A 24,820-nucleotide genomic window follows, 5' to 3' on the forward strand; every position below is an offset into this window, starting at 1 on the left:
GTTTTACCTGTATTAGCATTCCAAACATAGGCCATCCCATCTTCCCTACCTGAAAAGAGGAAGCTTCCATATGGAGTAAAAGTACTGTGGATTTTCTCTCTGTGGTTAGTAGCACCTGTGGATTTCTTCATAGGTCAGCCTAGAAGACACAATAAAACCATCAGTTGAACAATACTGCAGAACCTCACAAGTCTTGCTTTATAAAATCTTGTCACTGTTTTTTTTTTTTTTTAATTCAAACTATATTTACTGTTCATTATTTTTTATTCTACCCCTTGTATAGAAACATCCACTAACCCTGAAATAGCAACAAGCATCCTCACTTGTCAATTTCACTGTACACATGTACCATTATTTAATTGCAGGTAAAAAATGCAACACTTCAGTGCAATGGGCATTTGTAATAATTCACACAATGTCATACCCTACTGTTCTGCCCCGAAAATACTGTAAAACAGGATTTTTTTGTTTTTTTTGCGACAACTTAATTTCGCTATTGGCCTTCAAGGTTTTTTTGCTGCAATAAATGTTGCGCTTTTTTCTTTTAATGTATGGCACATGTATGAAGAATGTAATAGAAATGTTATAGAAAATAGGATTGGCTCAACATGGAAAAGTACTGGCATCTTGCAGTCCTATAACCTTGCTCGCATAACCTTGTATGCTTTGCTTAAGATAAAGTTTTGCCTACACTGCAGCTGCAGCTGTGAGACAATGGATAATAGGATGAGCCAGACGTGTCTCTTTGCACATACACCCAAAGCAGCCATTCTGTTATTTGCTTGCTTAGCTATATGCCACTTATGCATAGTTATAAATTGTTTCCCTTATATGCTAATATCTGAATCATCATTGGCTAACCCTCTGCCTTACTGACAGTTTTAAGGTATATAAGAAACTGATCCAACTCTGTATGTTGGAACACTACTTGATGATTATCTAGCACCCTGTGTGTTGAGAGTGTTCTTAGTTTGCAAACTTAAGAAATAAAGGCTTGTGTGTTTGGAACTTGCAGTCTCTCTTCCTTTTATTAGAATTTCCATGACAATTCCATACATTCACGGTACATTAACTTTGCAGATTTTTAATAAACGCGAAATTAGTAAACATTTCTTTCTCGTGAAATGTTCTTGTTTCACAGTAATACTAATGTTGGTTATAAAGAAAGAACATTTAAAATAGAAGTGCATTTACATACTCCGGTCCATTACTCGAAGAGTGTCCTTGGCGTGGATTAACAAACGACTACCATTTGGATGCACCTCCAAGTGATTCACATGAATTCCTTTTAAAGTCAGCCTCCTGTATCTCCTATGGAAAGAGAAATAAATATTAACAAAATGTGATACAGGACATTTGCTGAATAATTCACACGAAATCTAAACCTTAGCCAGTGGCTAATCTATTCCAGATTGCACCAGATCCACTACCGTTTCGTCTGACAGGTGAGAATTATACAGTTTGCAAAAAAAAAAAAATTGCACAAAAGAACTACACCATAAAAAAAAAAATCCTGTTTCATGAATTAAATGACAAAAAAGTATACTGTGACAATATAGTTTAGGATGCGACATAAGTAAAAACAAAAAACACTAGTTTTTTTTACAACCCAAACAGCGAAACACCAAAAAACAGATTAGCGAGCTCACCACTAGTATTGTCCATTCCTGCAGATTATGTTAAATCATGGCTTGACAAAGGTAGGTATGCAGCAACCATTAACAAGAATTTAAATCATATATGCTACTATGTACATCATGACCAGTACATTCGGTCTAGAAAAAAAACTTTGTGAAAATCTCAGACTTTAAAAAACTGTTTTAATTTTTGAATGAGCAAATTCACTTCTACAACCTGCACTTGCAGGAACAGCGGAAAATGTGTTTTGATTATTTTTTTTCAGGATCCTTAACTTTGGACATCATGAAGGTTTGTGTTCCAAGTTTCTCTCCAACCAGCTATGATACTTCCTCTGCATATTTATTCAAGTCATGATTTATATATAATTAGGATTTCATATAAATGTAACAAGCCTAATTAATAATACAGTGTATTTTTAAATAGACATATCAATTCTGTGGAGCTCCCCAATAAAACCCACCAGTCCACAGTCAATATTTAATTACGTTATATTTCCACTCCTCATGGGGAAATGGGGGAGACGTTAATGTGAAATATTCACAAAGTCTTGGATAAAAACTGTATAAGCAACTTACATGCAGTTATATTTCTATTAGTGACCAATACTCAAATTTTATACTGTAGGCAGAGGGTGGGGAATGTACATTTAATGGACCAAATTATCCATATACATTAAATAACAATTCTTTTAATTAATGGAAACCGTTATATATATATATATATATATATATATATATATATATATATATATATATATATATATATAATAGCTATTATAAAAAATGTTGAAATCATATAATATAGAATGGTTAGGTTCAATCACACTAGGAGTAGAGCAAGAGGAAATGGAAAGGGGTTGGGAAGCTATCATTTGTGACAATACGCTTAGATTCATGGATTATGCTACTATCATGTATTGTGCACTTTCCACTGTATATCATGTACTATGCATTTCTCTGTATTTGAAGTAGTATGGATTTTCTTGTTGTTACTGCATCTTGTAAAGCGCTTTGTGATGATGTTCCACTATGAAAGGCACTATATAAAATAAAGATTGACAAGAACTCAAACCAAGCCATTATCCAAACATGCACAACAGCAGTGATATACACATATATCAACATGCACTTTATTACTGTATCTAAAATGTATCAATATAACTCATTTTAACCCCACCTGATATCGCTTTGAGGATAAAAGTATACAGCTGGATAGTTTAAATGTAAATAAGCTGATGTTTAAATTACTTACAAGGCATTGAAGTGTTCTGAAATATAAAAGCAGCACAATACAGCATACAGAGTCAGTAGGTTTGGTTTGTTTATTTCACTGCAATGTGAAAGTAAAATCTGTGTGATGTAAATTCAAAAGGAACTACAATCTTTTATGTTTTTTATTCCAGAGTTAGTTTTCAAGCTAACTGCACAGGATTAATTTGTAAACAATCATTACCTGTGAAAGAACCTAAAAGGGTCAGATTGTTGTATTGTCCAATAATTTTTGTATTGTTAAGATGAAAAGATATACAAAAACTAAACATTATCTGGAGATGAAACAATGTACTGAGAATTGCTTATGGCAATGGTGAACAGAAACTTGTTTATTTCCTAAACAACTGCAGTGCATATCCACTGACAGTTAATAACACTACAACCTTACCGCAGTTTGCCTTATTGGAAACTGATCAATACTCAAATGGGGAATATGCATTTCCAACCACAAAGGCACTGCTACACAAGCAAGTTTCAAATTGCAAAGAAATACCTATTTTTAAAAAAATAGTGTTATTCCCAGTACCTATTCAATACACCACTGCTGAGCTGGGTGGTGCCGTAAGCTTTCATTCACAAAGGTGTTCCACACAATAAATCAAACCTCAGCTGTCCCCTGAAAACATTTGTAGCTCTGAAACATATTTTATTTCAGTATCGTATAGAAGAGGTTTACAATAACAATAACAGGTACTATACAAAACTACGGGTTGTGAAAAAGCAACCTTTTGTCTGGGTCATAAAAGTACAAATGCATCGTTGTAGAACTTTCTTTTTTTTTTTTTCATTGGACGTTTAAAAACACAACCAAATAAATCAAAACACACCTTTTTCACAGTTCACTGAATTAAATGTTGTTGGAACCCTCATCAAGCTTTTATTGTTCTTCAGGTGGGTTCAGTATATGGCTTGTTTGAGGCCATGCACAGTTATTCAAAAAAAATAAAATAAATTAAATAATACTACAGTCTTTGGAAACTATGATAAAATTTCCACAGGAAGCAAGCAATTCATTTTATTAAAAAAATAAAAAAGTCAAAAAGTCAAAGAGTATGCAGGGCCTTGTGGGAAGCCAGGGCAGTACAGATTCAATATAATAAGTCTTTGCAGTGTTTAAATTGTACTGGTAGCGATTATAAAGCCTGTTCTCCAGAAACACCTACAGAGCCATCTCTTTTGAAACTTCCCATTAAAACGTCACCAATTTATGAAGTCTTCCATACGGAAGCACCAGACCATGTCTCAATTTACCAGTCAACCGGGACAACAGTAATATGACATAATGAAAGCCAGCAAAGTTTGTTGAACATTTTCAACAAGGCCTTGAAAGGTTTCAACACTCTATTCTAAAAGAGGGGGGGAAAGTATTAGCAAACTAAACCACATGGACCACAGCCACATATCTAGACCATATACAGACCTATGTTTCAAAATTAAACTTCACCAGTATTAAAATATAGTACCTGAATAAACAAGTTATGTTAAGGTTTTGTTACATATTATCAAAATATGCCCAAAACTGAAATGAGAGGTTAAAAAACTTAAAATATCCAGTGCCAAGAGGTTGATAAAAAAAAATAGAAAAAGTAGAAAAAAGACTGCACCACTTCTGAAGTCCACATCCACCCTAGGGGTTGCCTATAAGGGTCATAGAAAAGCATGGCACCATCAGAAATATTCTAACTTTATGTGTGAACTAACTCAAAATTTAAGGCCCTTTCAAGATATAGCTGCTAGACTAAGAGTCTGCACCAGTATGGCAGGACACTCTCTCCAGTGGTGGGCCTGTTCTCCAGAATACTCGCACCAGGGAGATCTGTGGACGTGCTTCAGGCTGCTGGTGCTTCTCTTCCTGCAGCAACTTTATTTCCATTGGTAGCAACTTTTGCTCTGACTGCAGTGACTGGCTGTGGCAGCAACACTAGCTCCAACAGCAGCAACTTCCTCTCAGTTTTTGGCAGGAGCTCATGATGCTAGTATAGCTGGTCCTCCCACTCCTTCAAAACTTTAGTTAGCCCACAGAGGCAATGTTGACTTAGCTCAGCTTGCTCACTGCAGAGCAGGCTAAATAAGTTCAAGAACATACCTAGCTTAGAGAATGTAGGTAAGCCGCTGTGGCTTGAGTCTCTTTTCATTTTCTCTCTTTATTTATTTTTCTTTTACACAAAGATTGCTCACACTCTCTACCACATGTGGTAAACCGGGGTAAGTTTTGCCACTTTCGGGGCCTTTCACACTTGTCTTCTTGTGTAAAATGAAGTACACTGGACCACAGCTGAGTTCAAAACAAAAATGGTGACTGCACATTTATTAGTTTACAAACACAAAGCTAAAAACCAAAACAAAAGCCTAACTCCATTAAGGAGTGCTAAACTAAACTTTGCACAAGTTCTGAACTATAACTGGAAGGCTAAGCTGTTTACCAGTGGCCAAAACACTTGTTCCCTGGAACAAGTCACATATATTATCTTTCTTAATGTCCCCTCAACACAGGCCTGTTCGACCTGGTAAAAACTTTCCTTACTGAACACGATTTATACAAAGCACTTACTTAAGTGATTAGCTTGCTATGATATTTTCTAAAAGGAAAACTAAAAGATACTGTTAAAAGTTATAGATACTATATAATATTAAAGTTTAGAATGTGAAAGAGTCATAAAGATATATATTTATATATATATATATATATATATATATATATATATATATATATATATATATATATATATATATATATAATATATATACACACATACACACACACACATATTTTACTGGTAAAGACTTACTGTTTGGCAGTATCACAGGAACATTTAAAACCATATTTAGATGTGTCATACAGTACACTGGGATTCCCCATAATATCAAAACACAAAGGGTTTTTGTTTAGGAATAACAAAGAGTAACTTGAATGACTACGTAACACACTAAGGCCCTCTAGAGGATTCTAAAAACAGTTATTTAATGCTTTCAAAAAAAAAAAAAAAAAAAAAAAAAAATGGTACAATATATTTTTCATTGTTAATTTCATGATACTTTTGATTAATTCATAGGTAGACCATATTGACACTTGACAAAGGATCACTATTATTTTGGTTATTTGAAGGAACATATATATAATACAATGCAATAAGTATAATATATGACATTACATTGGTATTGTTTTAGAGCTTGTAAAATGTCAGGTGTATGGCGCTCTTCCACTTCTCTTAATATATACTGGACAGTGTAGAACTGAACCAGTAATATTATTGCAGCTTAATTAATAAAAAGTGTTTAACGGCATAGATAAAAACTGAGATAACTATGGATGACTGGTTATTACAGTTAAATATATACTTCATATTTGTACTTTACTGCTTCACCTGAAAAGTCAGTGTAATTGATTAAAAAACACTAAATAAAGATCAGGCGCAACAATCAAAATCATACAAAACAAAAAACGATCTTAATACAACACAGTTCTTGTAAGTGTAATCTGCAATGAAAATATGTACCTTACTGTCACATCTGGGGATGCTGAAAGGAGGTTCTTGTCATCTCTGAACCAGCAAGGGTCATACATAATACGAAGATGCCCATTAAATGTTCCAACTTTGACAACGAACTTTACCTGAAAGAATGTGAACCCAGCAAGAAAAGAAAAAAAAAAAAATATTATATATATATATTATATATATATATATATATATATATATATATATATATATATATATATATATATATATATATACTTTAAAAGTTAAAATTACAGCAATGGTATACTGCCATCTGATGGTAAAAATTAATAGTACATCAATGCTTAAGTTTTCGTTATCATTACTTGTTGCAGTAAACAGACATTAACAAGTGGGAAACACACTAAAATGCTGAAAAATCAAATTTGAGCAAAATTGTTAGACAACATACCAAAATTCCACATTTACTGGTATTAATAGCAATTTACCATAAAACGGGTTCTCAACCTTTTATAACTCGTGCCACATCGTAGCGTTTTTTTTCTTTTTTTTTTTTTTTTTTTTACTTGCCACCGCCTCCATCAAGACAAAAATAGCACCAGATACAAAACACATTTCAGAAATCAAAATGTATAGTGCTGCTGATTTCAGTCAGTGGTAAAGTTGAGCTTGCCTGGTAATGCATAGCAGGTCAGTGCAAGGCTCAATGGTCGAAAGGGAGAGTCTTAAGTCCTCTTCAACCAATTTCAGTATTTTTGTTTTCAAGACTGCTAGTTTGGAAAATCCAGCTTCGCAGAGGTATGTGGAAGCAAAAGGCAGGAGCACGTTCACTGCAGCAGCAGAGAGTTGAGGGAATTCCTGTGCAACTGAGAGCCAGAAATGTGCTTCTGTCTGTTGTCGCATGTCAGCTCAATAAACTGTTCTTCCATCTCCACGGAAAGAAGGTTGAACCAACTGAAGTGACGAACGAATCATGAACCCAGACAAGTGAACAGCCATCTTCCTGTAAGTAGTCGCTAAACTGCTGTTTCAGTCCTGTGATGTTCAACAATGAAGGCTTTAAGATCACTGTAATCCACACTTCCTCTGGTCAAAAATATCAACTAGGTAAGCAAGCAGAGCCAGCCAAGAGCAATCATGAATGTGGTTTACATGATTAGACCGGGGATCAATTAATAATGTTTTAACCTCACGTAGCTCCAAAAGGAAGTCATACTCTCCCTCTTGCTAGCCATCATACTTCGGTGTGAAATAGTAGGTGGTGGTGATCAGATCCCATTTCCTGGAACACAACCGAAAACATACGTGCATTAAGTAGCCAGGCTTTTATAAAATGTATTATCTGCACTGCTTCCTGCATAACAGACTTCAATGGTTCAGGCATTTTCAAGGCCGAGGCTTCTCTTTGTATCATGCAGGGTGTCCACTAAGCACAGGGGGGCCACTTTCTGAACTCGGGTGGCTAAAACACTCGGCTTCCCCATTACTGGATTGAGCTCCGTCACTCCAAATCCCAATGCATACCTTCTTCACGAATGAAATGATCTAACATTGCAAATATTTGTTCACCGATTGTGCGAGCTGGAAAAGGTCAGCAAAAAAGAAATTACTCCAGAAGTGACCCTTCATGTACAAATCTGACGTAAAATGAGCAGTTGCGCAGCTCCAGCGATATTATTTGCCTCGCCAAGTTGCATGGCATAAAATGTACACATCTTGATGTAGTTAAGCAGTTGATTTTTCACATCACTGGCAAGTTCTTAAATTCGGTGATTCTCTGTATCATTTGACAAAAGAATTTCACCAACCTGCAAGGCAGAGCTTTCCCCAAACATAATGGAACTTTACATGTCCTTTACAGTTGGCAAAACCAGTGTCTTAGCTATGGTGTGCAGCTTGCAAAGTGGTACGGCACGGCATAAAAAGCTTTCAGACACTTGGAAGACACTGTGGAATGTTTGCTTATAGCCCCCTTTTGCTGAGTTAATGCATCAAGTTTTCTTCTGAAAAAGTCGAGCGGCTTATCCTTCAGTCCATGATGTCGAGTCTCCAAATGTTGTGTTAGTTTGCAAGGCTTCATGCAGTCATTAGCTAGTACTTCATCACAGATGAAACACTGAGTACATGGTTCTCCTGCAATTCCAACAAAGGTAAATCCAAATATCAAGCAACTTTTTTTTTTTTTTTTTTGGATAATGAAGTTGAAGCTACACAATCGCTCTGCCTTTTTACACGCAACATAAAAGATCAATTTTGTGTACTGAACAGTGTGCAAAGCAGCGGGTAAGAAAAATGTAAACTTGCCCGATTGGTTCTCTGCTTTAAGCGCGGTTTAAAAAAAATTAAAAAAATAAATAAATAATAATAAATTTGTAGAATCACATTTAAAAAGTTTTCAAAAGGAAAATCTTTTTTTTCCTTCGGGGTTTTTAATATTAGTTTATTATTATTATTATTATTATTATTATTATTATTATTATTATTCTTCGTCTTATTCAAACGTTCACCACACCCCCCGGCTGAGAAACGCTGTCATAAAACAAATTTTATGTTGCCTACCAATTTTGCCAAACACTTTAGTGGGCCAGATTTTCACCTTGCATCTCAAATACGCATCTACTGATGATTTTTAAATGGTATACAAAACAATAAAGATAAACATAACTCACTTCAACAGAGCCCCATAAAGTGCAAGAAAGTACGTACCTACAATAGGATAACCATCTTTGTCAGCACAAGCACATGCCAATGTTTTTCCACCATTGGAGAAGCGACACAGAAACAGCCCATCTGCCCCCTCGAAAGGATAGCAAAGGCTTGTTTGGGATATGTCAAATCTCTATAAAATAAATACAAATAATATGTCAATGATCTTGCTTAAAATATGAAGTGTGGTTTATTTGTTTGCAAGTTTTACAATACTCTTGTCTTAAGGGATAATTTAATGCTGTTTGAATTAATTATTTTTACTCTGTAGAGGTCATTAATATTTAATTTCTTGCTTTTTCAATATCTGCTTTTATTGCAACAGAAATTGTTGCTCTTAATGCTAAATACAGCAGCATGGGGATTTAAGTTATTTGAATGAAGTTATACATAAAAAAAATATGCAGTGATAAACAGCAAAATACAGAAAAATGATTCTACAACATTTTGGTACACTTCAGTTTTCACTCTAAAGCGAATGCTTGCTTGCATTTACAAACTCTCTGAAGTCGTTAGACCATAAAATATTGCAAGATGTAAGCAAATAATTTCCCTCTGATCACTGCAAGCAGGTTTTCCCACACAGCTAGTTGCAATGTGCAAACTTTTCCGTTCTCAGACAGCTAAGCTGTCTTCTACAAAAGATAAGAGAAAAATATTTCGGAACTCAACCTGGCCAGGCAGCCTGCTCCACTTCAGAAACTCAATTCTCTTTTCCTCCTGGAGGTTATAACCCTTTGTGACCTCATTCTGAAGTTCGCTGTATAAGGTATTACTCCTCTCCTCATGTAGAGCCATCATTGAGTGATCACAAGGATCAACCTGAAAAAATACTAGACGCATTGACATAATTACACCTTCGTGCACTAACCCTTAGTTTTACTGGGCAATACAGATCTGTATGTCTTTTCTGATCATGAGTGATTTCCCCCAGGAAAGACTGAATACAATTTTAACAATTACAATTTACCAATGAATGAGATTTCAGTAAATTATTATGAGCAATCAAAGATCATCATGTGTTAGTTTGTATTTATGACCTCAGATGTTGATTCAGACGTCTTAGATATCACTGATACATTAAGCACAAACTACATATTAAACCAAAACTTACATGATCTTCCAATTTTAAGCATTTCACTAACAAAGTGTTGGTGAGCATCGATTCCTTGGGTACCTTTTCCACCACTCAAAACACCTCCAGTGTTGAGCCGCATCCTTCCTCTGGGAGGTGGGCAATAGAGTTGTAGTCTGAATTTCCCTTCCACATTTAGGACTCTTAATACCTACAATCTGAAAAAGGAAAACATGGTGTGAAATACAGCACCCTTAAGTGTTCATGAAAGATGCTAAATCAACAAAACCTGTTGGGAAATCAGCTGCAAAATTCCCACTTTTGTCTACCATTTAACATGCACAGTTCTGTCCACCTAAGGTCTGTTCTAGCTAAATATAAACAGCGTGTAAATTGATTTAACACATCTTTAAAAATGCCCAGGCTATTTCTTCGAAAACTGCTTTTACATCTCTGTATTTCAAAATTGGCCCGTGCTTCACCCATACTCATAAAATGCAGAACCTTAAATCATAAAACAGAATTTATGAAATAGACAAAGATCAGTGTAGGTTTTTTGTGTGTGTGTGTGTGTCTGTCTGTCTATGTTTCTTTACAACCTCTCTGGCAGAAAATTATCCCCTCTTGTAGACCACAATATAAAACTACAAAAGTCAATAGCTGTCCCAGTTTAAGTCGGCAATGCAATTACAGTCATGGTCAGTTTATAAACCAGGGGGTATACTGTGTTTTGAAGCTTCAGCTTTAACTCTATTAGAAATACAGCAACATTATTCCATGTGGTTATTAAACAGTACTTTAAAGAGATATACTGCAACAATGCATTGTTGTATGCTCAGTACCACAAAACATGCAAGAATGTCTGTCTGTACCTCAAAAAAACAGCATTACTTTTAGACTTTCCTCAATTTCCTGCATGAAATATCAAAATCTCTCATTGAAGACAATGTTTGTCTTGAAATCATAAGGTTGTGTCATGACAGGTAGAATGTGATCCAGTGTCTCTTGCTCATAAAATGAAGAAACTGGACGACCACTGTTAATGTAAAAAGTACCCAGACTAAGCATTACACTACAGTGTAAACTGACATGGGATTTGATGATTTACTTAAGAATATATGATGCAATCTCATGATCACAGGTAGACTAGCTACACTTACTATGCTGGTGTTTATGTGCGGTGGACAGTCATGTCTGCCCCAAAAAATACACCTCTAATGAAAAGAGCACAAAGCAGATATAAAAGGACAAATCATACAAGACAAGTGAGGCAAAAATGCTGTATTGTGATATTATTGCTACAAACCTAGTCTGAAGACATGGACAAAGATTTTTTAAATATTAACAGTCTATTCCATGATATATTACACCTCTTACAGCATTTAAAATTAGAATTTACTGTTAAGCACAGGAAATACCACAACTTTCCCAGGATCATTGGTGAAATACCTTTTAATCATTTCATCTTTGAAAATAAATCTGCATGGTTAATTCTACTAACACAGGTCAAACTTTCCATGGATATAATTACTTTAGCATTGTCATTCAGCTCTTCATTAACCCCTCATTCTGCTGAAGACAAATTGACATAAAAACAAAAAAGTTTAAAAGAAAATAAAACCACTGCAGCACGTGCACATTCTGTAACAGTAGTTCATATTACTTTTTTCTCTTTTTTGTTTTGTTTTCTTTCCTTCTGTTTTCTGCTATGCCTCCCCCTCTTCATCATCTTCAAGTACCTGCTCCCCAGTTTCTGTATCAGAGACAATTATCCTCTGTTTTTACTTACTTTCTGTCACCTCCTGTCTGGCTGCTGCAGCTCAGATAAGGACATTGCACTGAAAGGAAAGCACATCCTTACTATACTCAAAATATTCGCTCATATCTTGTACTGTGCTATTTCATTCCCATTACAAATATCGTTGACTATTTGTGTGAGACAGACTGTAAAACTTGTACAGGAAGTGTAACACTACAGCAGACAAGATTGCCATTATGGGGTGCACTAGATGATGAACCTTGTGCTTTAAAATACGATTCGTTATACCTTGTTTCACCTTCAGTTGCAATTAGCACATTTTTTTGCTTTTTCTTCTTGCCCGCCTCACAGTAGAATCTGACATTGTTTCAGCAATCTTCTTTCTAGTTTTTTTTTTTCTTTTTTTATTTCCTTGGCTTACACTTCAGCAATTTGATGTGGATATTTCTGGAAGAGTTGCTCGTCCTCCTCTTCGTCCTTTGATAACTCTTGCAGCATTTTTTTTGCCTTTCTTCTTTCAGGCTTCTGAATGGTTTCATCAGCCTCCAGATTTTGCAACCTTAGCAGTTTGTGCCATCTCTCTCAAAAGAAGTGCTGATGATGTATTGAGGATTCCCACACTAGCCCTGGTCCTTAATAACATCCTTCTTCATGGTCTTTGGTGGTTATCTGTCCTCTTCAATCAGGGCATTGTTGTTGCTGTCGTTAAGGTTTTCTCTCTTAACTTGTTCTTTGTGAACTGAGGGCTCCCCACTTCTTGTTTGTAGGTGTTGTTGATGATGGTCTTGTCATCCACATTTTTTCAGGTCAAGGCTGTTTTTCAAGGTTTCAAGCTGTGAAAAGAGTAATGCATTTGAATGGTGTGTAACCATGGAATTACTATGGAAATGTCCAGAGATTAAAAACAGTGGCAGTGAAAAGGTTAATTTATGTAATGGAACTTTTATTGAGAAAACCAACTTAGTACATTAAATGGTGACCTGATTGTAAATGCATGTTATTTTGGTGATGAGTAACTTATTTTTAGTTTAAAATATTAGTACAGCAGTAAGTATTGTACATTTACCAAAAATATAGCACTGCAAGATTGTAATTACAATAGGAATTAAACAAAGACAAAGTCAACCATCAGTGATTAACCCTTTCCTGTCTGGGTAGACCAAGCACATCCGTTTCGTAAAAAGGTTTCCAGACGAAAAGGATGTGGTTTCTTTAAAAGATAAGCACAGATGTGAAGATAAGGTAATGGGTGGAAGGGGACACCGTAATGAAAATTAGATGTATAAAACAAGTGGAAACGATTTACTTTAGCCCACACAATGCAGAACTTACTGGAAACAAATAACAGTGAAAGTTAAAAAGTAAGTGTTTGCAGAATACAAAACGTTACTCTGAAATTGAACTTTAAAATGTAATAACCAGACAAAAAACAGTTAACATACCTCACCTAATCACTGAATATTTAAAATAAAAGAGCCTGAGAAGGATAATACAGGCGGAACATTATTACCATTATGCAGCTACGTGTAGAAAAAAATGGTAATTATTATTACAATATATTACTAAAAATCCAAGGCTGGAATTATTTAAAATACATTAAAATAATCTCAATTAAACACAAAATGACACCTTACGGAAAGAAACAAGGGAACTAATTTATCATGAAATGTCTGTATTAAATATGTAGGCCTACTTTAAAATAGTTTTACTTATCACACAGTCAGCAATTCAATGTTTTCTGAAAGAAACAGCATTTCAATGTTTTCTGAAAGAAAAAAAAAAAAAAAAAAAACTAAATTAACAAAACCAAGCAAGTATTAAACCTACAGTGCCTATAGAAAGCACCCGCTTTCAAATTTTTCACCTTTTGTTGCTTTGTAGCCTGGAATTAAAATGCATTAAAATTGTTTTGTTTTTTTATTTATCTACACATCGTACCCCGCAACTTCCAACTGAAAAAAATATTCTAGAAATTTGTAGAAAATTAATTAAAAATAAAAACTGGTTGGATAAGTGTCCACCCCCCTTGTAATAGCAATCCTAAATTAGCTCTGGTGTAACCAATCACCTTCAAAAATCACACACCAAGTTAAGTGGTCTCCACCTGTGTTAAACTGTAGTGATTCACATGATTTCAGGATAAATGCAGCAGTTCCTGTAGGTTCCCTCTGCAGGGTAGTGCAATTCAAAGCAAAGACTCAACCATGAGCACCAAGGCGCTTTCAAAAGAACCCTGGGACAAAGTTATTGAAAGGCACAGATCAGGGAATGGGCATAAAAAAATATCAAAGGCCTTGAATATCCCTTGGAGCACGGTCAAGACAATTATTAAGAAGGTGTATGGCACCAAGACCCTGCTTAGATCAGGCTGTCCCTCCAAACTGGATGACTGAGCAAGATGGAGACTGATCAGAGAGGCTACAAAGAGGCCATTGGCAACTTTACAAGAGCTACAGGCTTTTATGGCCAAGACTGGTCAAAGTGTGCATGTGACAACAATATCCCAAGCACTCCACAAATCCAGCCTGTATGGTAGGATGGCAAGAAGGAAGCCATTACTCATGAAAGCCCACCTTGAATCCTGTTTGAAGTATGCAAAAAAACATTCAGGAGATTCTGTAGCCATGTGGCAAAAAGTTTTGTGGTCTGACAAAACTAAAATGGAACTTTTTGGCCTAAATGCAAAACGATATGTTTGGCGCAAACCCAACACAGCGCATCACACAAAGAACACCATCCCTACAGTGAAGCATGGTGGTGGCAGCCTCATGTTATGGGGATGTTTCTCATTGGCAGGAACTGGGGCACTTGTCAGGATAGAAGGAAAAATGAATGGAGCAAAGTACAGAGAACTCCTTGAGGAAAACCGGCTGCCCTCTTTGTTTAATTCCTATTGTAATTACAATCTTGCAGTGCTATATTTTTGGTAAATGTACAATACTTACTGCTGTACTAATATTTTAAACTAAAAATAAGTTACTCATCACCAAAATAACATGCATTTACAATCAGGTCACCATTTAATGTACTAAGTTGGTTTTCTCAATAAAAGTTCCATTACATAAATTAACCTTTTCACTGCCACTGTTTTTAACGGATGTTCACCTTTCAGCATGACAACAACCCGAAGCACACAGCCAAAGCTACACTGGAGTGGCTAAGTAACAAAAAGGTAAATGTCACTGAGTGGCCCAGTCAGGGCCCTGACCTAAATCCAAAAGAAAATTTGTGGCACGACTTGAAGATCGCTGTCCATCAACGCTCCCCAAGGAACTTGACAGAGCTTTTTCTAAAGAAGAATGGTCAAATATTGCCAAATCTAGGTGTGCAAAGTTGGTAGTGACCTATCCCAACAGACTCACAGCTGTAATTGCTGCCAAAGGTGCTTCCACCAAGTATTAACTCAGGGGGGTGGAGACTTATCCAATTATGATCTTTCAGTTTTGTATAAGTGGAAAAACAATCCTCATTTAAATGCATGAAACTCTGAGGCACTGACAACAAAATGTGAAAAAAGCTCAAGGGGGTGTAGATTTTCTATAGGCACTGCAATTACGATCCTCAGCCTTAAAATTGTGTACATGTGTGCCACCTACTGGGCAAATTACATGTTCCAAAGGAATCTTTTTTTTTTTTTTTTTAAATCTATTTAGCAAAACCATCTTCAAATTCATCAGAAGTGTTGTACCTGATAATCCTAGCCTCTGTCCATTACTTAGTAACTCTTTACTCACCGCAAAACTATCCTGAGGCTGGGTGCTTTTCATTTTTGATTTATTTTCATCAGTAGATGAACTGCATAGCTCTTAATCTTCTTCAAACCGAGCCTTGGTCTTTGCTTTTTCTTCACTCTGCCCTAGAAAACAAATATTTTTGGTTAATCCTAATGAATAGCAGCTTGTGATCAAAGAATCATGTGTGTCCTGTGCAATGCCATTGAATTCTTCTATCAGTTCAGTGCACACAACATATTTGACTGCATTGTGGGCCAAGGCAAGAGTACAAGTTCACGTTCCTCACAAACAACTTTGTTTTCTTGTAATACGAATATAAAACGTATACAATTTAACAAAAGTTTTGACTGGAAGTCTTTCTCAATGTCTTCTAGTCTGTTTCTAAAATAATTATATGGTATACCACTAACGGGTGTTTTACAGTTATGGATGAAATATATAGTCTTCTTAAAAACAAACCTCATCTGTCACGATTAAAGAGGCATTGTGATCAACCACAATGCGCAGTCCCAGACAGCAACAAATCTTTAGTTGGCCACTGTTTATAGGGATAGCAAGAAAGTCAAAGTGAAGGGTTTCCTGCGTTTGTCTCCATAATCTAATCCTTCCATCCGTTGAATACAGGTTAAAAGCTGACTTGTGTGACAGCATGTTTTATAGTTATCCAAAGTCCAGAAGCAGAATTATACCTGTCAATCTTAAAGCACAGTTTTAATTGTTTAATATATTTAGTTTACCAAATGAACTACTTTGAGGTGGGAACAAAGAGCTCTGAGTGATTTATATATTTTTTACATCTGTCCTGATCAAGACATATTTGCACTTAATGATTACTCAAAAAAGATACTCAGATTTGACAAATGACTTTGCTGCTGTTAAAGCTATGAAAACATCTGCAATTTATGTTCTTACATAATTTAGAACGTTAAAAAAAAAATTAAAATAAATAAAAATATTCCATAATGCCCAGGGGTTCATTTGTTTTAAAAAAAGAAAAAAAAAAGTGTCATTACACAGTGTCAAGTGTCAGGGATTTTTCCGTTTTTATTTATTTATTTATTTATTTATTTATTTATTTGTGCCTGGTTATTCTTGACGCCGAGACTTATAGTCGGGCATTACAGTATTTTTCAATAGGCCCAATAGGGCATGGTCATTTTAGAAAAGAAAATATATAGATATATAAAAATATATTTGAAGTAGACTGGAATTCTGAGTGCTTCGGGAATTATATAAAATGATAAAGTCTAACAAACGAACTGAAACAAGTATTCATTAACATTTTAATATCATGAATAGTATTTACCATATCTTAACTTTGGTATATGTAGGTGCATATGATTACATGATGCACCTATATACTAACTGAGGTAAAGTTGCTACTGTAGCATTCATTTGATGTTCTGGACCTTGCGCTTAATCATCAACTCCTAGGACCCTGCACAGCCTAAGCCTGGCCCTGTGAAGGTACAATTGTTAAGTCCAATGGTAGTCAACAATAATCAATTTTTCTGATTCCCATCAGAACTGCACAGAGATTTTAATTGCATCCTTTAGTTTTTTGTGTAGGTCCTACGATTCTGTGGACTGTTCTAGAAGGAATGTATTAATAGCTCAAGCATCAGATGTTTTCTATATATTGGTAAAACAGAATGCGCAAATAAAAAAAAGAGTGACATAGCAAGTTGTTTAAAAGATAAAATGTGTAAGAGGAGGAGGATTGTGCTACAGTGCCTTGTCTTACGGAACAAAAATATATTTTAATTTATTAAGAAACAATGTAATATTGATTAATATATTTCAATATACTGAAGACTATAAAATGCATTATACAATATCAACCAATATATGTGCATTATATGGTACAATAAATAAATCACTCTAATATTAGTTTTGTTTGACACGTGAATACTATTAAAGTGGCTAGTTGTTACACAATTGCAAAAAAACACAAACACATTCAAGAATATTAAAAACCTTAAAACTAAAATGGCAATATATTGTATGTCAATATATTTACAAAATATATATTCCTTCCATAAGGACTAACTCCATGCTCACACATTGAGCACTAAAGACAGGGTCAGAGTGACAACCCCACACAAAGTACTATTGGTAGAATTTAAAAAATAAATAAAATAAATAAACAGGCACATACCCAAGAACGGGCCTGGTTAACTGCTCATATATGTCAGTTACTGTCCTTTACTACACTAGCAGTTCTAAAAGAGTTCAAATCAGGATGTTTAACTTGTTCTGGGATTTCTGGATAACTGTACTGCATAACTGTTTCTGGACAAAATCTGTAAGTAATTCCACAATATTTAAAATTAAAAATGAAATCACTGGTATTGCAAATTGCCGACATGCCAGCGTGTGGCGTGATGAGTAATGCGCACAGTCTGCACAGCGAACCAATACGCAGCTTCCTCACAACCGCAAGCGAAGATGCAGTAAACAACAGAGCGAACAGTACAGATGTAAATATATAGGTTAGTGGGCTATTGTTGCTAACTTGCTAATAAGTACTTGGATGTTTCATTAAACAAACTCAATGGCATTTTTTAAATGGTTACGCATTTCTCATTTGGTCACTTACTCTGCTAATGGCATACAACGCGTGGAATGGTTTATTTTTATTTTGTATAGTTGTCACGCAGTGATTAATGTGTCTTGCTGCTGGCAACACCGTAGACTACATTGTTTTATATTCGTACACCTATTCGGTATCCTCTCTGAAGTTTATTTGTGAGATGGACAATGACTTCTAAATTCTAGCATTTGCTAAAAACACCAAAAGTACCCGAAATACTCCTCCCAGAGCCTTTATCATGCTTGAGAAAAAAAAAAAAAGCTATCAGAAAAACACCAGAGTAAAAGTTTCTAGCAAGTTGCAGTTCAACTGGAACAAAAATACATTTTTTGTATTCTATCTGCACATACCTGGTAGAAGGTCATGTCCTAATGTTTTCGAAAGCATTCTTTTAAATCTACAATAAATTAAAATGTAACATCAATGGAGGTTTCTCAAACAACATGGGGCTGACCAGGCCTCCAAAGACGTCATTTATATACTGCCTGTGATTCCCCAATCAGAATTTGGCTTTCAGCTCTGGCAAACAAGTGACGCATGTTTCAAATCTGCAAAGTAAAGCTCTGCGGTGGTTCACTGGAATTCTTGACCAAGTAAATCATACGAGCTGTGGTTTGTAACACTGAAAGGACCTCATTTAAAAGGGCATTAAACATTATTGTGCACCTTCATGATTTCTTATTTTACTATTGCAATTGTATTCGTCGTCGTGTGAAATAGCGGGCATATATGGCGCAGACTGATTTTATTGTGATGCGATACATGATAATGTATTTAAACGAGGCACCCTGCTCTGAATAATGAGATGAGCTTTATTCACATCGTATTTACTTTATGGTGATAATCGTAGCGTGCATTAAAGTGAGCGAAAGTTAGTTTGTTTAGAAACCAGGCTTTAACCACTGATAGGCACACTGTTTAAACCTATTTGTCTGGGCTGATATTGAGCCGGCGTCATGGAGGCATTACTTGCATTAAAGTTTTCATATATAGCAGTGGAAATTAACTGTAAATAACAGGTTATATTAAGCTTGAGTGAATGTTATAATTATTTTATAGTTCATTACATTGGTACAAATATTGGTAATATAGTGGTAAAATGAAACACTTAATTCTTAAATCAGGTTACAGTTTTACCTTAATATGTTTTCTTCTAATCTTTTAAAAGTAGTTAAAAGATAAATAAAAATAAAATAAAAAACAACATTCCTTTTCAGTTAGGCTTATTCTTAATTGTAGTGCTTTGTGATAACTGTTATGAAAGGTGCTATATAAAAACCAATTGTATTGTTTGTTGCATAATTATGAAATACATTTTATAAAAGCAATTAAGTGGTTGGAGTCGTTTGTACCTAGTTGAGAATCATATTTAAGTCTCGTGGTGTCAGTGACGCTCTGCAAACCGAGTTCTTCTGGGGAGATGTTCAGATTTTTTTTTTTTTTTTTTTAAACCCCAGGCTGGTCAGTTCTACCTGTTCGGATGGCTCTCCTGTGTGTCTTGCTGCTGACCGGTTCTGAGCAATCTTCTTTTTAGTTTTTCTTTTCAGCTCAGTCAGTTTTTTTTAAACATGGCTTTGGCTCTTTGGCTGTGCCCAAGGGCATTGCCATTGTGTTCTATGGCTGCTCATATTGCCTGCTTTCTGGATTAAAAAGCCCTGTGGCTGTCTTGCAGCCTGAAGGTTTGCTCACGTACCGAGCCCTGCTCCAAGTTTTTATACAATAGATTAGTATAAAAAAAGGGTATTTCATCCATAATTATAAAACATTCTATAGTGCTACATCTAGAGATAAATAAATAAACGGAATGCATTTGAATAAAATAATGAAGTATCTTTAAGTATTTCTAACAGAAAAGAGTTGAAAAAATAAATTGATAAACATTGGTAATCACAAATTGTGTCAAATTTCAACTTGAATTAGACGTTTGTAGGCAATTCTCTGATAAAATAAGTTCTGATTTCAAAAATCATTGTATGAATGAGTTAAATCAGGCATGGACAATTTCTGTAGGGCCAGTTTCATTACAGGTTTAATCAGTTAATGACTGAGAAACACTGCTGCCACAGCCGACCCGAGTTTAAGAAGTGTTTACAAAAAATAAATGCAATTTTACTTGTAACCACTTGATGGTGGTAAAGAGACACTGTTAAACTAATCAAACAACAATACAGTAATAATGTGCCCATAGTTGAAGATGAAAATCTCGCCGTACTTTTATTTAGATATGTTGATATGAGGCTGATGCACTAGTTCAGTGGTACTAAGCTCTGGCTGTCGAGTTAGTCCTGTTGGTCTTTATTCTAAGCAGGTCCTAAATTAGTTAATTGCCTCTTAACAGCTTCAATTAACTACATTAGAACACGCTTGGAATAAAAACATGGACTGGACTAGACCTTGAGGGCCAGAGTTGAGTACCACTGTGCTAGTTGCTACCTTTTCCATCATTCCAAAAATGTTGTAGATAGATGACCTAATGGATTCTTTTCAGTATGATTTTATATATATATATATATATATATATATATATATATATATATATATATATATATATATATATATATATATATAAAAAGCTTTGAATATATAACATTATTTGTGTTTTCTCATATAAAAACAACAGTATTTGAGTTTAGTCTCGTGGACAAGTGCTGGACATAATATCTGACTTTGAAGTTTTGCATTATGTTGTCTGATTGCATTCAACACTTTGTATTTCAAGTTTATGACATACGTAAGGATTGTCAGACAAGCGTGTTAAAAATGTCCATAGATTAAAGATAATAGAAAACAAACTGGTACTGTATAATATTATACCATGCATAGCATATACATATACATATATACTCTCTATATGGTTAAGATAAGGTTCCTGTGGCTTCATGTAGAAGTCGGGTTCCTTCCCATCATGTGCAGCTTGTAAATCACTATACTGTAGTTCATTTTAAGTATAGTTATAACACAGTGAACTAGCACTTCACCTTCTCATTATAATTACTAAACCACGTCAGAAAAGTAAGACTGTATCTTTAAATACACTTTGGCAGTGGATTATGAATAGGCAGCAGACTAAATTATCCACACCCTTTCCAGAACGTTAGTAGGACAGTGCTTAGTTATAATCAGGGGCTACAGTCAGTTCACCGAAGCAGACCGACTCCTTCCTTCCTGCCTGGGTCACTCACTGAATTTAACATATCACTTAGTGTCACATCTTAGTATCTCATAGGTTGCATGCAATGTGGTCATTAACTTTTGATTTTTATTTTTAAGTCATGATGGTGTTTCAAATAAAAGTGGTAACTAACTAAACAGTGTTTACATTACATTTAATCCGTCAATTGGGAACCATCCATCATCATTAACTGGTTAATCCTTTACAGGGTCATGGTGAGCTGGAGCCTAACCCGGCAGACACAAGGCACAAGGCGGGACTACACCCTGGATGGGATGCCAGTCGATCACAGGGCACCACACACACTCACAGGGCAATTTAGACTGACCAGTCAACCTGAACAGCATGTCCTTGGACTGTGGGAGGAAACCGGAGTACCCAGAGAAAACCCAGGACCCTGGCGCTGTGAGACAGCAGCGCTAACCACCACGCCACCCTATATGTTAAAATATAAATATATTTTGGGTATGTGTTCCCAAGATTTTTGCCATTAAAAGGCAGTTTTCTTTGCTTTTTCCATAATGTCATTTATATACAGTACTGTATGATTTTTTTATATGGATCATGGCTCAATTGTAGTGCTTATACCAATATAACAGAGGCTTTATATTTGGTAACACGACCAATTATCCATATATTAGATCCTCTCTTAGATTTTTATTATTACTATTTTAGTACACTTTCAATCAAAGCAACTTACAGAAACCAGGGTATAAACCATGAATCATTAACAACTGCTGCTCCAGAGTCACTTACGATAGGACCTCAGTTTTACATCTCATCCGAAGGACGGAGTACAAGGAGGTTAAGTGCCTTGCTCAGGATCACACACAGCAAGTCTGTGGCTGAGGCGGGATATGAACCTAGAACCTCCTAAGGTAACAAGCCCCGTTCTTTAACCACTGGACTACAGGGCTACTTGCCATAATGGAGCACAAATGACTGTAGCACTCACAGGAAGCTTTATCCTGTGTAACCACTAGGTATTGAGCATTCATCCATAATAAAGAGAACAGTGAGAAGCCCTGTAAGAATAAAATCACTTGGGTGTGAAGAATCAGTTGGTGGGCTGAGGTTCTGCTTGCTACGGGTCAATGTCTGTAATCTTTATTTTAAACGGTTAAAGCATTATATCACTTTTGCGGCAAAAGCAGTGTTTATATAAATAGGCGTTACCATGACAGAAAGCTGTCTGTGTTGTCCAACATGTCTTTGAAAGTTTTGACAAAATGATATCCTGTTATAAAAGGGTTCTTATTATCTTGACCCTTGTTGTAGCAAATAACTTCCTGTTTTAAAATTAAATTAAGCTCTGACTGATGTTTATATTTAAAGAGTTATTGAAGGTTGAATACATTTTTTAAAGAATGTGATAGAAGACTTAAACTTTATATTTTGGGGAAATTATCACTAAAATCTGAGTTTGGAGTTCCAGATATTGCTGGTCTGTTCTTAAAAAAAGAAAAGAAAACAAACAGGGTCCCTGCTGTCATTTTTATTATATATATATATTTGGTACAGTTTGTACATGCTGTGCTGCCAGTCTGGCTGTGGGGGCCATGCACTATACAGTAGAGCTTGTGAATTTGGTTATGGCTTTATACACATGCATAACAATCATAAACAAAAAACAGTGAAGAGCATGTTATGAATGATATAGAATATTAACCATCCAGAAAAAAAAAATATATATAATTTGTGCAAGAACAAAACTGTAGAAAAAAGAAGTTACAGTAATTTAACTTATTTTCAAATTTTGTAGCTCTATTGTGCTGTTTTTATGTGGATACGGATTGACATTTGTGAGCATTTTTTGGATTTGCATTTTACCTAAAGTACTGCATAAGTCATGCAGAATATGGGAGCTAAGTACGTACTGGGGCTTATTCAAGACGAAAAGGCAATTAAGTCATTCAGCCGGACAGCTGTTGGTAATAAACAGTGAACAGGAGGTGTAAGTGTAGATGACTAAACATTTGGCTGCGTTTTTGCATTTAGGAGTCGGAAATCATAGGACGTTAGACTGGTCTAAGTTCTATTTCCCTAAGAAGACAATAAGTAAATAAAAATATATTTTCCTATCAGAAAGTGCTCTGAAAGCAGCAGTTTTCAAACTGATGGACAGGCTCTCTGGAGAGCTCAAAAGTTTTGACTGTTTAAAATTATATTTTGAAGTTCAAAAATGTTTATATTTATGGCATGAACCGAGCAATCTCAGTGTCTAGCACATAAATATCTCACCATACCAGCATAACTTGGAACTTTTAGAATCACTCTGCCTGATTCACTTGACAACCAATTGAATTAGGTAGGAGTGGTGTAGGATGGGAGTAACATTTTATAAGGGCAATAACATACTCCAGGGTGTTCAAATATGGTAAAAAATCCACAGGTGTAAGCCATTTTACAAAACCCCCACTATGAGTGTGAATATTGGACACAATTGTATGTTATTGTTTTCTTCTATATATTTATATCCGCATATTTACAATATCATAAGCCATCAGAGCAACATTCCTTTGGCAACCACTGACTTTGCCATGTTCTGGTTTACAAATAAAAAGTGTGGAATCAGTGTGGTGGTCAGGGCAGCATCTTGAGCAAATCATAGCCTGTTGATGCTCAGTTTTTTAAAACCACTGTGTTAAAGACTGTGTTTCCTTTTTTCCGTGACTTAAAGGAGTGATAAAAACCAGTTTCTTACCTATTAATACTATTAGCAACACTGGCCGTGAAGACCATTGTTTGTTTTTTAAAACATTTTAGAATACAGTCGGCACTCAGATATCCATTACCCAGATACACGTCCGTCTTTTTTACCGCCCTTGTATTAAGAATAAAAGCAATCCCCTGTTATATATATGTAACAAATTAATGCACATCCTTCATATGTGATTTACAACTCCGTCACAGCCCGCGTTTTTTTTTTTTTTTATGATATGCATCACACCGCCACTGAAGTCAAAATTTTATAGGATCGGATATGTGCATGCTGACTGTATGCTGATTTTTCAAAGTTTAAACAGTGGTTTCCTGCTACACAATCACTTCCTGCAAGTAATACAGTTTTGTTGCAGACCATTACATTTAGACTAACCGACCACACAGGAAGTCCCTTGTAAAAGTTGCCATTAAACTAGCTTACAATGTTAAAAAACATGAAAATGTAGTAAAGCATAGCGAGATCTGGATAAAGGACAGGTAATCAAGGTAAATCATGGTTTTGCACAATAAAACAGAAGCATGGGAACTGTATACTAAACTAGCATACACATTTAGCAACTTTCAGAAGAGGAGGGATGGGGGAACAAAATGAACACTAATGATCCCAATCAATGCTCCCTCCAGGAACCATACTGATGCTCCGAATAAAATAAACACTGTAATATTGAGTGGTTTTCATGTTTTCCC

At 35.4% G+C, this 24,820-nt stretch overlaps 1 long non-coding RNA gene across 3 annotated transcripts; it reads right to left on the reverse strand.

Annotated features, from left to right (window-relative positions):
* Positions 1 to 6,666: 6,666 nt before the first annotated feature.
* Positions 6,667 to 18,718, reverse strand: LOC121316988. 3 transcript variants are annotated; one of them, XR_005950470.1, is made up of 7 exons: positions 18,588 to 18,718; positions 15,645 to 15,766; positions 12,199 to 12,743; positions 10,191 to 10,369; positions 9,749 to 9,909; positions 9,077 to 9,209; positions 6,667 to 7,652 (listed from the first exon to the last, which is right to left on the reverse strand). It is a non-coding gene; the product is annotated as an uncharacterized LOC121316988 (long non-coding RNA). The 3 variants fall into 3 exon arrangements; XR_005950471.1 differs by lacking the exon at positions 6,667 to 7,652 and having other exon boundaries at positions 8,862 to 9,209; positions 9,749 to 9,898; positions 18,588 to 18,717; XR_005950469.1 differs by lacking the exon at positions 6,667 to 7,652 and having other exon boundaries at positions 8,863 to 9,209; positions 18,588 to 18,717.
* Between the last annotated feature and the right edge of the window lie 6,102 nt (positions 18,719 to 24,820).

This window comes from Polyodon spathula, chromosome 6, assembly GCF_017654505.1.
Source record: "Polyodon spathula isolate WHYD16114869_AA chromosome 6, ASM1765450v1, whole genome shotgun sequence".
Classification (NCBI taxonomy): Eukaryota; Metazoa; Chordata; class Actinopteri; order Acipenseriformes; family Polyodontidae; genus Polyodon; species Polyodon spathula.